Source organism: Emydura macquarii, unplaced genomic scaffold (assembly GCF_026122565.2).
Source record: "Emydura macquarii macquarii isolate MOO-44397 ecotype Brisbane River unplaced genomic scaffold, CSIRO-AGI_Emac_v2 contig_2406, whole genome shotgun sequence".
NCBI lineage: Eukaryota > Metazoa > Chordata > Testudines > Chelidae > Emydura > Emydura macquarii.
The window spans coordinates 4,037,875-4,051,321 of record NW_027132543.1 but is presented as its reverse complement, the minus strand read 5'-3'; positions in this window follow the sequence as shown (position 1 = coordinate 4,051,321).

The window sequence follows — 13,447 nt, the reverse complement described above, 5'->3', positions numbered from 1 at the left end:
TATTTCCTTTATAATCAGTACCCAAAGTTACAATAACTGATACATTATTTGCATTGAGCTAGGATTTTTATCCATGGTTTTGGAACCTAACAAGGATGTTGTGTCATTGGTGTAAATAAAAAGATCGCTGTTTCTGGTTTGTAACCTAATTTGTATGTTTACTCATCACTATGTCAGAAAGAAATGTGCTTATAAATTAATTTTAATTTCAGGGCTTTCTTCTGTTTTTTTGCTCAGAAGACCCACAACACAAGGACCAAATCAATCCTGGATTTGCTTGTTTGCTTGTCTGTGGCTTTTTTTTGTTTTTTTGCTTGCTGCCTACATTGGTTTGGAACCAATTTATTATGGGATGTCTCAAGTTATTTTCTGAATCTCATCTCTAATGCTTTTATACAGTAGCTATTTAATCTTCTCCGTGGAGAGGACAAAATAACCTTATTCTTTACTTTCCCTAATAAAACTTCCTATGGTTAAGAATTTCAATTAGGCAAAAGATGGAGTCTACATCCTTGAAATACAGAGAAATAGAAAATGCCTACAATATGCAGCATATAAACTTCTGATATTTTTAATTAGAAATGTAAAACGAGTTTTCCCTTAAATGATAAATCCCCATGTTTGCAGCATTACTTGATGACAATGATTATAGAATATGTTGCATAGGAGAGCATTTATTCTACCAGCTAATGAATTCAGAGGTAGTGCTAAAAAGAGACATATTTACAGTAATGCTGCTAAAAGAAAATGTCCCAAGGTCTATTGTCACTAGAGAATTAATTTTATTCTCAGAGGCTAACTGGATTACATTTGTGCATGATTTTGCTGTTAAAATGACAAATAACGTTGGTGGTTGCATTAATCTTCTTTCTATAAGGCATAGGGAAAGAGTCTGGTTTGGGAAGGTAAAAATCACACAGGACAGAAGAACATAAAATGACTTTTAAGATTGTATCTCCACTAGGGTTTTCTTTTTTTATTCTTTTTTTTTTTAATAGGGGGTGGCAAAAGTGCCCAGCCATTTGATATTGTTTCACTGTCAGCAGGTAACAGTAGAAGCATTGGTATAAGCAAATGCTCCAAGGAATTCTAGCATTTTAAGCATTGTGTCATTCACCCTTACAGCAGGTTTAGAATAGAAATACTTACGTATCCTTTGCTATTGCTGTCATTCTGTGCTCCAGATTGCCTGGGTTAAATCTCCAGCTGGTTTAAATCAGTATAACTCTGTTGACTTTATTGGCACTATGATGGTTTACGACAGCTGAAATTTGACTCTGAGAGAAAGTATGACAATGCAATCTGTCCTCCATAAAAGGGAGCTGAACTGCCCAAGAAGCAGATGAAGGCACACTAGGAAGGACAGGGTCAAGGCTCCACCTCTCTCTAGCACTGTTTGCCTACTCCTTGCCCACCTGTGTTGGAAGGGTAGCAGATAGCAATTTAGATATTTTTTGCGGGCGGATGTTCAGTGGCACCAATTCAGATACTTGTTGAGGGAGGATTCTGGTTCTCCCCTCCCCTCAGCAAAGACCCATATGGCCCTGATAAATCAAGCAGGGCTGGTTGGAAAAAAGTAGGTAATCTGTGAAAACTTTTGAAAAAGATTACATTTTTGCTTCATCCAATCAAATTCATGGTATTTTTTTTTTATGTTTCAATTAAATAAATTGAAACAAAAATGCTGATTTTGTTTCAAATTGAAGATTTTCTATTTGTTGATGTTCACATTTTAAATGTTCATTAGTTTACATTCATATGACATATTGTAATATTCTGCCTTTTGGAGGTGGTTCCCCCTCCCTTTTCTCCTTCCTGTCCCCAGTTTTTTTTTATGAAAGAAATCTGTCATATTCTTTTGTACATTCTAATTCAGTCTTTGCCTGTTCTTCGATTTTTGTAAGATATTTTCCTGACTGAATGTACTGCAGATTATACTATAGGTATCTTTTTTTTTTAATTTAAAGTTAGTGCTTATCAGTACAGTTATGCCAGTCTTTGTAATGTAACCACAGTATAAGAACTGACCTGAAACCAACAAATTACTTTACCTAGTATAGAGTGCTATTACAAACTTTCAGATGATAACAACACTTGGGAGAAAATCCATCTTGTCTTAGTCCTGGGAGCTGTCCCATTGACTTTTGTAGGGATCATCTGCATTAGAAAGTTGAATGGAATTTGATCCTTGATCATTTCCAACCTGGTCACTATTTCAATATGGGATCAAAAGTCTCCATGTCTATGCATATCTTGAAACATCCATTGTCCCATCATGGGAAATCAGCTATTGCTCATTGCTACAGAGTCATACGCTCCTCAATGAATCATCTCGTTTACCTTATGAAAAGTGTAAATGTAGATATGTTAAGCAAACAATTTTGTTTGTTTTAGCTAAATGTTCTCTTTGTTTTAATAGGTCTTGTTTTTATGTAGATTACCATCGTAGGGTTAAGTTCATGCTGACGTCCTACAAGGAGAAGAGAACCTTATAATCAGTAAGGAGGGAAACTGAAGGGTAAAGTGTTTCCACATCCCCACTGCATCTTAGTTATGAACCCAGTGAGTTATGTATCATTAGGCTACAGCAGGTGAACACAAGGGGAGAAACCAAAAGACCATGGATGAAAGAAAAGGTGAAGGTGATATGGATCTCACCTTCCTATACTGCTCACATTCTATTAACTACAGATACTTGTTCAAATATGTTGGTAGCCATAAGCAATAGGGCATGTGCTGTATGGTATTCTGTTTGTTTCATTTATCTTTTTATAACACACTGATAATGTGTGCATTAAATTTGTGGGGGTCTAAAACAAGTCTACAACAGGTTGGTTTGGTACTGAATTAGATTGCTAGATTTACCACAAGTAAGGTAGACATGGGAGAAATTGAAAGGGTGGTATTTCATAAAACCTCCAGAAGTTTCTGAAAATCTCTAGAATCAGTTTTGCAAAATATTTTAATGGCATACAGAAGTCTCATTGACTTCCGCCCAGATGCAGGAATCATGCATCTCCTTGTAGGATTTTGGCTTAAGAACCTAAATCAAAGACTACTGAAGACATTGGAAATATTCACATTGGTGAGATTGAGTGCTGCACCTCTAAGAGGCACTGCTCAGAACTCAAACCCACCAGAAAATGGGACATGGGTGGCTTTAAGCCATGTTTGCATCCTTTCACTTCTGCCTTGCTCCAGTAACTATAGCTCCCTCCAGCATGATTTCAATATACGGAAGTGCTGCCTACATTCCAGAAGCACAGCCACAAATATCCACAGCACTATGTGTTGCAGCTCTGATACATCCCTCTTGCCCCAGTCTGACCACCAGCATTCCCTACTTTGCAAGGGAGGACAGACTGTAGTTCTGATCTCCAGTTCCTGCACTGGAGGAATTCTCCCCTGGCCAGATCATCAGCTTATAAAATATTTTTGTTGCTACAGCCTTTTACTTGGTATATAGGAATCAAAGTGTGTCTGAAAATCCATTCCCTTCAGTGGACTTTGGATCAGGCTCCAAGTTATGTTCAATCTTCATTGCTTCCTCCCATCCCATGGACTTCACTGAGAATTTGTGATGTCTCTGAAATTCAAGCTCTGGCCCCTAGTTTGAACCAAAGTGGAATTAATGTAATTTTGAAAAACAATCAATAACAAAAATGTACAAAACACACACAAATACATATATATATATATATATATATATACAGTAAGAACAAATGAATTATGGAAGTTTCTCAATTTCAGATAATTTAGAATAAATATTTATGCTGCCGTTCATTAACAATCTTTAGATAAATAGTTAGGGTGCTCTTTATAATGATAAAGGAGCTAGTCTCTTGCCTCTGTTGTTTATCTCTCTACATGTGTGGTCTCTTAGTATTTTTTCCCATTTGAAATTTTTCAAAATCAATTAAGTATACCAAACCACACAGATAATTAGATTTATAACATAGTTAAAAGGCTATAGTAAGATTCAATCAAGAGAAACGTATCCCTGGACACAAATTAACTTTACTGAAATGTGGAACAGAGTATCAAGTGGAAAGCCTTATCTCTTTAGTTTTTGTAATGAGACAATGACATTTATCAAGTGGAAAGCTTTATATTCCTAGTTGTTGTAATGAGACAATGACATTTAGTACTCAACCACACACCTCATTTGGAACTAGAAGTAAGCACTTAGGCAGCAGCAGAGACAAAAAACAAACAAAAAATACAGTACAATACAGTATTTTTTTAGTAAACTACTAAAAAAATAAAAGGAAAGCAGCATTTTTCCTCTGCATAGAAAAGTTTCAAAGCTGTAGAAAATCAATATTCAGTTGTAAAATTTTTGAAAGAACAACCATAATATTTTGTTGAGAGTTATGATCAGCCTCCATTCCCAAGGTCTTTATAACTCTGAGCTTCTATTGTTTTATGAGAATCTGACTTGGTGGAAAAGACAATTAATTTTAATGTTTTTAATGTGCTTGTTATACCAGAATATCAACATATTTGTTCATGTATTAAAGAGGGATCATATGAAGGTGGCCTTCTCCTTTAAGATATTCTTTATCCCTAAATTCATGGGTAATAGCTACCTCCATAACTAAATCCAGATTTTCCCCAGCTCAAGTATTCTCGGAACTCTAAGAGTCACTCTTTATCTCTCTGCTAAAATACTTAATTGTTTTTGGCTGTGCATTTCAATAGATGGTATTCTTCTTCTAGAGTCTATTTAATAAGGTTTACACCAATCTGCACATTTCTTCCTTTTACTACTAATAAAATAAAATAAAACTTATGAACACAAACAGCAAGGGGGAAATTTTCAAAGTCACAAAGGGCAATTGGGTGCCCACCTCTCCTTGATTTTAATAGGCATCAGACTCCCCACTCCCATTTGTGCCTTTGATAATCCTCTGTAAGTCTCCAAATCACCTTAGAGAGGACCTAGTAAAGTCACTATGAGTTCCATTTAGTGTCAATGGGGTTTAGATTAGGCCCAACAGAGAACAAAGAATTCAATCTGTGCAAAAAGAAAAGATGAGTTTAAGAATTGTCAGCTGACAAAAAAGAAATGCAAATGATATCCAGAAAGATTTAGTGAACTTGAAAATGACTCAGATTTTTTTAACTAAGAATACCACTGCCTTATGGAGATGAAATAGATGATATTGAGTCTAAGAAGACAAAGAGGTGGACAAGGGGGAAAATGTCAAAAGTTCAAAATAAGAATGGAAATAAAGAGCCACCCTAGAGCCAAAAGGAGCCCATTTCTGGATGTCAGATGATGGTGAATTACTAGTGAGGTTGGAGTGTGAGGTAGGGGAAGTAAATTGTTAGCATAATAATGAAGCAATTTGTGGCAGACAATTTGATGCAAAAAGTGCTACAGACAGAAAATCATTGGCTGAACACAGGATTTTGAATTTTGGTTGGACATATTCCTGGAGATTTAATCACTTAACAAAATCTTTAATTAAATATCAATCTTTAATTCCTGGAGACTCCAGGACAATCCTGGAGGGTTGGCAAGCCTGGCTGCACCACCATTTCTGTATATGTTGGTTTATGAGACAGGCTAGGGAAAAAATATCCCCTCCATAAGGTATTTAGGGCCCAATTCTGCCACTCTGATTTAAATCAGACTATTTGTAGAGTAAGAATGGCAGAATGTTTCTTAATAAAGAAAATACTGTGAGACGTTTAAATTATCTCAAATAAGGACTTTTATGCATATCTAAAACAGTTCCAGTAGGTGATTTATTATTATAGTGATAAGCAAATTTAAAAGATTTGATCATTCAGTTTGGATGCTTATCTAAATTTATGCAAATATTTTCTGATATAAATTAGTCTGGAAATCTCATAAGCTTAGTTTATTTTATAAGATTTCCAATATTTTCATATGTAGGCTGGAAATGTCACATGAACAGCCTTAGAGGGCAGCATATCTCCAGGAAAAAAGTGTTCAAAATAAGAAGTCTCAGTCAAAAATCAGTTTATGTCTGTGAGTTTCTCTGTGTGTATATGTATATCTATTTTGCTATAGGTTTATTGAATTATGTACAGCATTGGAATTGCATTTTATTAATTCTGTGTTTACTACTTCAATATCTGAGAGTGTTTAAAAACAGTGAATTAAGTATGTTAAATTTCTTCATTAATAACTTACGATCGTTAATTTGAAGTAATAGGTCTTCTGGAACATTCATTCATCAGCTGATAAATTCAAATTTATATCTAAAAACTAGTAATCAAACTATCAACAAGAGAAAATGTTTTTTCATGTATCCTATAATTATTATTAATTGCTTTTTATTGTTTTAAAATAATTCAGTTTGTAAGCAAAAACATGGGTCTGAGTGTAAAAATAGAAAAATCTTTAGTTCTTCAACAGGACAACTGCCCTATTAAGTCAGTGGGAGTTTTGAACAAATAAGGACGTAGGACTACAGGAAATGGTTTTGTGTACCTGATGAGAGGTACCACTATTGCATCTGAATCCAGAAACGTCATCGATATAAGAAGATCTGACATTTGTGGCAGCACTAATACAATACTCAGATTTGGAATAAAATTAGTTTTTAAATCTAAATATGGAACAATGAAAAGCAATATACTCTGTATTTCAGGCTAAGGTTTTAAAAGAAAAAAAACCATATAAGCTATGTGACTCTATTGTAATTATGTCATATTCACCAATTTTCATTTTTAAACCTTCTTTCCACTTGAGAAAACTCTTCAGGTTTTTTTCCACTTCTTGAAGTTGCCATGGAAAGTAAAAAAACGCTGATTTCTATATTGTGGGTCTTGAAAATGTTCTCTTATTAATTGTATTGAGAAATTCTTTATTTCAGAAATATAACAGTGAACACAGAAACCTGTATTTATATAATATACAACATAAACAGTAAAGTAGTTTATTTCCCCCCCAAAAATTGTCCTAAAATGTTTGTCAAAATTATTTAAATGGTTATACACCTTAGATAACAGTTTTAAAAGTTGTCTATGGAGATTTAAAAGCCTGAATCTCCACTGGTTTTGTAAATGTTATCCTTTGTTAATATCACAGAGCTTTACCTTTCAAGGAAAATAGCCATTTTTGTTTTGTTTAAAGACCTTGTGAAGTTCTGATCACTATCTACACTGTAAAATAATTTCCTTCCATTGAACAACAGCTATTTCAAAATAGTTTTGTCTACAGTGTGCTATGTTTACATCTTTTTCCTTTATCCCAAAGGAATAAGGATAATAACCAAGAATTTGGGGGCTTTTTTATTGTATGGTGGAGGCTGTAAAGGTGCACCTTAACCTCTAGGGTACCCTCTCATGCCCAGATATGATGTTTCAGGGGACTTTGCTTTTTGCACACTCCTTCTAGCTGGCATCTTTTGTCAATATCCTCCCTGGCTCTTCGGTGACTCAGCCCTCCATCCCAGTCACATAACAGTTTGTCCTCCTTCTGGAGTAACTAAAAATCCCACTTAAAGTTCATAAACAATGTGTAAACTTATAGCTCTTCTGCCCCTCTTGAGCTCAACTGAAATCATTTGCTTCTTAGGCCCTGCAGAAGCTATCTTGCACTGCTTCTTCCCTAGCAGGATTCCCACACAACTACCTTTCACCAGGGATTCCAGAAGTTTATCTCTGGGGATTTCCCTACTCCTAGTAGGACCTATCTCAGGACTCCCGCACAGGAGTCTATGCTGCTCCCTGTGGGGGGTCTTTTTTCCCCCCATTTCAGGCCCTAACTCAAGCCTACTTCACTCTGCTTCCAATGAATGACTCAGCCTGACCTCCTTAGGCTCTTCTTCTCTCAAGGGCCTTTTCTCCTCTATTGAATTCCCAGTTCCATTTAAGTAGCATTCTCCCTCTTTCACCACCACAGTTGGGTTCAGCCTTTCTAATTAAGCCCCATTACACCTAGCTGAGGTCATAATTAGCCCTTATATTGCCAGCTTATCAGTAAGGCTGAGAGATAGCTGTTAAATCATGGCAACACTGAGTCCAGCTTGCCTTAAATGATCAGCCAGCCTGTGATGTAAGGTTTTGTGGGGAGGGAGGTAGTTTGTATGCATTCGGGATTGTGTAGCAGAAGAGTATTCCTTGTTCTTTTGCCATTGATTCCACAATATAAACATCCAGCACTCTGAGAAGTTTCCAAAATCTCTGAGCACTGATAAACTGACTGGTAAGTAAATCAGACTGTTAGATGAACAAGAGGGTATAATGATGAAGAAGACAGAAAATTATACATACCACTTCTTTAAAAAACAAAGAAAGATATTTAGGGGTTACAAAATCTGATTTTGTGGATTATGTTGTCAGTGCAATTTGTCCTTTTCCTTGATAATTATAATGGTTTTTCATTTATTCCTTCTAGCAAAAGCACTAAAATAAGGATATGTGTGTCTGAGATACACTGTGTTTTGTGTTTTTGCATCTTATTCCTGTCCTCAACTTAGAATTTTCATCTATTTGGAAAGCTCCAAAGCTGAGTTTCTCCCATTGTGCATCAACCTCTTTCCCCCCGCCTCCGGCCCCTTCTCTTTTGCACAGTAGTAGATTCAACTGCCATCAATTAGCAACAAAGTATTACAAATATGACTACTAAATGTCAGTTGTTTGTTGACACTGTTATCTCCAACTTTGCATTCATCTAAGCAAATTGGTATATAATAAACTAGTTAGATTAAATATAACGTTCTAAATCTCTTATCTCTTTGAAAGCTGCAGCATCCTTGGCCTTGACAGCTTCCCCAAATTTTATTGAAACCTTATAAAAAAGTAGATAAAGACTTTAGGATGTCAAAACATCATTTTAAGTGATTTGTAGAGGGATGCTTGGTTGAAAAGTTTACATTTGTGTTACTGAATCTGCCATCATAATACTGAGATACAGAAGAGGTAACCTTCAGGTATAGTTGAGCAAGATCTTTTATAGCTATACAAAGAAAGCCATTTCTAATATGGTTGGATGAGTTCCATTGCTTGCAGTATAATTTCTGTTGGGAAAGAGAGAGGTACATAAAAGGACCTCTTATTTATGTCCTTTATTCTTGTCTGCACAAACAATTTATTGCCTGTCATGTTGCTACTAAATTGTGTTCTTTATCTTCAATTGCTTATCTTGTCCTTAACTTTGGAGGAGACTAATGTGTTGGATCATCAACATTCCTGTGCTTATTTCCACAAAGCAGCTACCGTTTGATTGGGTCCTAATAACTGCCTAACCCAAGAGAGTCAACATTAATTAAAAGCAGTAAAAAATGCACCAAAATTAATCTTTCTTGTTAGCAAAATGCTGAATATTTGGTAACATTTGCCCCATGCTGATGGTGGAGGGTACCTCTAAAACAAAATTTCCTTGTTGGAAATCTATCTGGCCATATCGTCTGTCTTTTGTCTACACCCTGTAGCTCAATATAGACAACTTTTGATATGTCAAGTTTTGGGAGTTTGTTTCCCACCCCCCAATTTATTTGAACCATCACTGATATTCCTATATTCTATAGGTATAATTGTTTTCTTTTATAAATCAGTAATTTCCCACATATTTTGTGAAATCAGCTGCAACTCATTTGTGTCCAAGAATTACAAGATGTTTTTCTTAGGCACTGCAGTATCTTCAAAACTGAGACCAACATATGGCAGTATTTGAATATGTAATATACTATGTTACTTGATTCTATTCCAGGGAGATAGTGCCCTCACTCCCAGTAAGATACACTGAAAAGAATTATTCCAAATAAACAAATTAGTTTATCACAAGCATTGTGTATACATGAGGCCACACTTTTTACCTTAAGGTATGGGTATGTAACTATTATTAAAGTCAGTGGGAGATCTCTATTATTACCAAAGGCAGAAACTGGCCTGTATTAAATTAGGACTGCCAAAAAATAGATGCACAAGTAAATTAATAGTGTCTTTTCTTAATATAAAAATCAAGTTCCAAGTTCTCTATTACCATTGTATTTTTCACAGGATTACTGAACACTTTTTTTCTGGAGTAGAAAAAGAAGAAATGGGGTATGAGTTCATGTTACACATCAACTTATAGTGTTAATGGGGATGGAGGGGGAATAACATCTTTCTCTCAGCAGAGAAATATTTGCCCATGTCACAAGATGCTCATTTCACAACTTTTCCTTATTTTTCCTTTATTTTTTCTATCTAAAAGACCTGGTCAAAGGTCTCTCATTGACTGTTTATTTCCTATCTGTGACAATCTGCACTCTTATGTTCACCACTTTTACAAGACTATGATAAAATTTTGTACAAAGTATGCCTTGTGAGGTATCATTTGAAAAATCATAATGTGCTGATCATTATTGTCCTGATGAAATGTGTGTGACAACCTTGTATGTAAATTTATGAGATTCACCTCTCTGGTATTGATGAGACATATTCCAGGTTTAGAAAAGCAGGCACAAACCATTTCCTTGGAGATAAAAGGCAAACTGATGCCTCGGCCAGGTGTCAACATAAACAAATGGATTATCCCCTGGTTAAGCAGCCATTCTTTGGCAAGAAGAAGGGTGTGAATAAGAAATTTACATCTTGCCAAAGGAACAGCTGAGGATCCCTTGCAAAGAGACTTTCTGTCTCCTGAACCTCAGCTGGAGATGATTTTCAAAAAGGAAAATAACTATAAGAAGTGAGAACAGAGGACGCAAATCATTACTTCTTCCTTTGCCTCTTCCCATGACATCCACAATGCCTGAAGGACAGGAAAAGGAGTATTGGACTGGGGGAGGGGTCCTAGCTGAAAGGTATCCAGGCAGTAAGACTGCAAAAGACTGCCATGTGGTGAGAGAGACATTTTGCTTTAAATTCACTTAGCTTGTTAAGTTAGAGAGTCATTGCATTTTACCTCTTATTTTCCTGTAACCAAATTCTGACTTTTATTACTTCATTACTTGCAATCATTTAAAATCTCTTTCTGTAGTTATTAAATGTGTTTTTATTGTTTTATCTAAACCAGTGTGTTTGGATTGAAGTGTTTGGGAACCTCCATTTGAGATAACATTTGGGCATATAATTTCCTATTAATGAAATGGACTTTCTATGAGAGTGTATTGTCCAAGAGGGTACTGTGCAGTACAAAACACACATTTCTGGAGAAAAGTTTGGGACTTGGAATTTGCTGGTGTGTCTCTGTAATATAATTCAGGATTGGCTGGCCAGAGCATTCCTAAATAATACAGCTGGGATTAATTTACATGATAGAGCCTCTGTGTGAACAGACCTGGAATGGTTGTTCTCCCAGCAAAGCAATGTAAAAGGCACCCCAGGTTGGAGAATTGAGGGGACACAGTCCAGATAGTGTGACATTACCCAAGGTACAATCTTCCTCCTGGAAGCTTGAATACAATATATTCCCGTGGAAAGAAGCTTAGGGGCACTATATCTTTGCTTTTTTTTTAATTAGGAAAGGGAGAAAATGGATGGGGAAAGGGGCTGATCACATCAGGTGTTGTCCACTGGATTAGTAGGATTCCAGGAAGTTCCAATAAAGCAAGTTTAAAATGTTGGCAGGGCTAGTAATTAGAGGGATAGCAAAGTGGCAGACAGTAACATCCACTACTTTGACTTTATTATTATTATTTATTATTATTATAATCAATGCCCAAGGGCAGTGATGTTCCACAGAGTGGACCTAACTGGCATGGACTTAGCCAGACCCAATCAAGCAACTCAGACTTTCACACAAAATTAGGAGAAATGCAGTGTTGTTGTAGCTGTGTCAGTGCCAGGATATTAGAGAGACAAGGTGAGAGACATAATATATTTTACTGGACTAACTTCTGTTGGTGAGAGACACATGATTTCAAGCTTACACAGAGCTCTTCTTCAGGTCTGGGTCATTAGGTGGTGTAATTTTGGTGGGATTTTATTTCTCAGTTTTGTATGTCAGGGGAAGAAAGATCACAGGAAAAGAGGAATTCTGGGAGCTGTCTGGGATACTAAAATCCCTTGAATTCACCACCAATCTTAGATATTTCAGGAGGACTAATTTCTGAAGAATACTGACCTAAGTCACTCTTGGACACAGTAGAGTAGTTTTTCATTTTTCATTTTCAGACCAGTAAATTTTGAATGGAGTTTGGGACCCATCTGGAAATATAAGACATAGTCTACAGATAGTTGAAAACCACTGTTCTATGCTAACAATAAACTTTTGCAGACCCCTTTGATATAGCCTGCGGACTACAGGTTGAAAACCACTGCAGTAAAGGATACGGTCAAGCACTAAAAAAAATGGGGCCTACATTTTCAGAATGTATTAGTGATCTTGTATGCCTCAATAATTGGGTGCCAGCTGTAAGCAGAGCTGGTCAAAAAAAATCAAACAGTTGTTAAATTTTCAAAACATCTTTGTTTTCTTTTCAAGTGTTTAAAAATGGCTGTTTTCTATTTTCTCTGCATGTTTCACAAATAAGTTTTCAGTACTGTTTCCCAAAAAACTTTAATTGAAAACATTATTGAAAACATTCACATTTTTAGAGTACTCCCAAATCCAGTTTTCTATAAATGAAAATTTGATTATCAGTGCAATAACGTTTTTATGTTCTTAATTAAAATATTGGAAACAAAATTTAAAAATGCACATTTTCTATAAAAGCTGAAAAACGTTGAGATATTTTGACCAGCTTTACTTGAAAATTCTATAGTGGGGATTGACTTTCACATAACGAGTGCTCATACTTTATGAAAATCTGACGTCTTTGAAGTTTTATCAAGTTGGACAACTGAAAACTCAGGCCCTCAATATCATTTGGTCACTTCTGAAAATTCAGGCCAACTGCTTAAAGCTTGGTTCCTAAATTTATATTTGATTCTTTCAGGCTTCAAAACCTTTGTTAATTCCTCATTTTAGGTAGGTACTCATTTACTATTACAGTATGCACTTTCCCTGACCAAAGATAATTACCAGGCTCCTGTATTACCCTCTCACAGATATATAATCTTCAAGTAGAAGTATTTCAATCTACTCTGTGCTGATTTTGAGCAACCATGCAAACCTGAGATCAAATTAATACATTTTTGAAAATGTGTGAGTTTAGGAATAATACCTGATGAGAAATCAAGGACCTTGGTTCTGGCTTGGGTTACAAGTAGCAACATGCAAATGGAAAATGATTCTATTTTTTTATTATTCATAACATTTTCCTCCTCTGCTCATTTATTATTCAAGTAATATACCATGTGAATAGTCTATTCTCAAATATTTATGCAATTCTAATCCAAAGTAGAAAATGACTTAAATGAGTCAAATAGTGGGCATTTTTCACACTAGAAGAACCAAGGTGATGTTTAACTATTTCCATGCCCAGCTGGATATGAAAGGGGTTAATTAGTATTAAAACCATCAATAGTGGGCAGCATTTTGAAATATCAGATGCAGATGTGGTGTATTGATGGGCTCTCCCACTCCCAGCATCTCCTC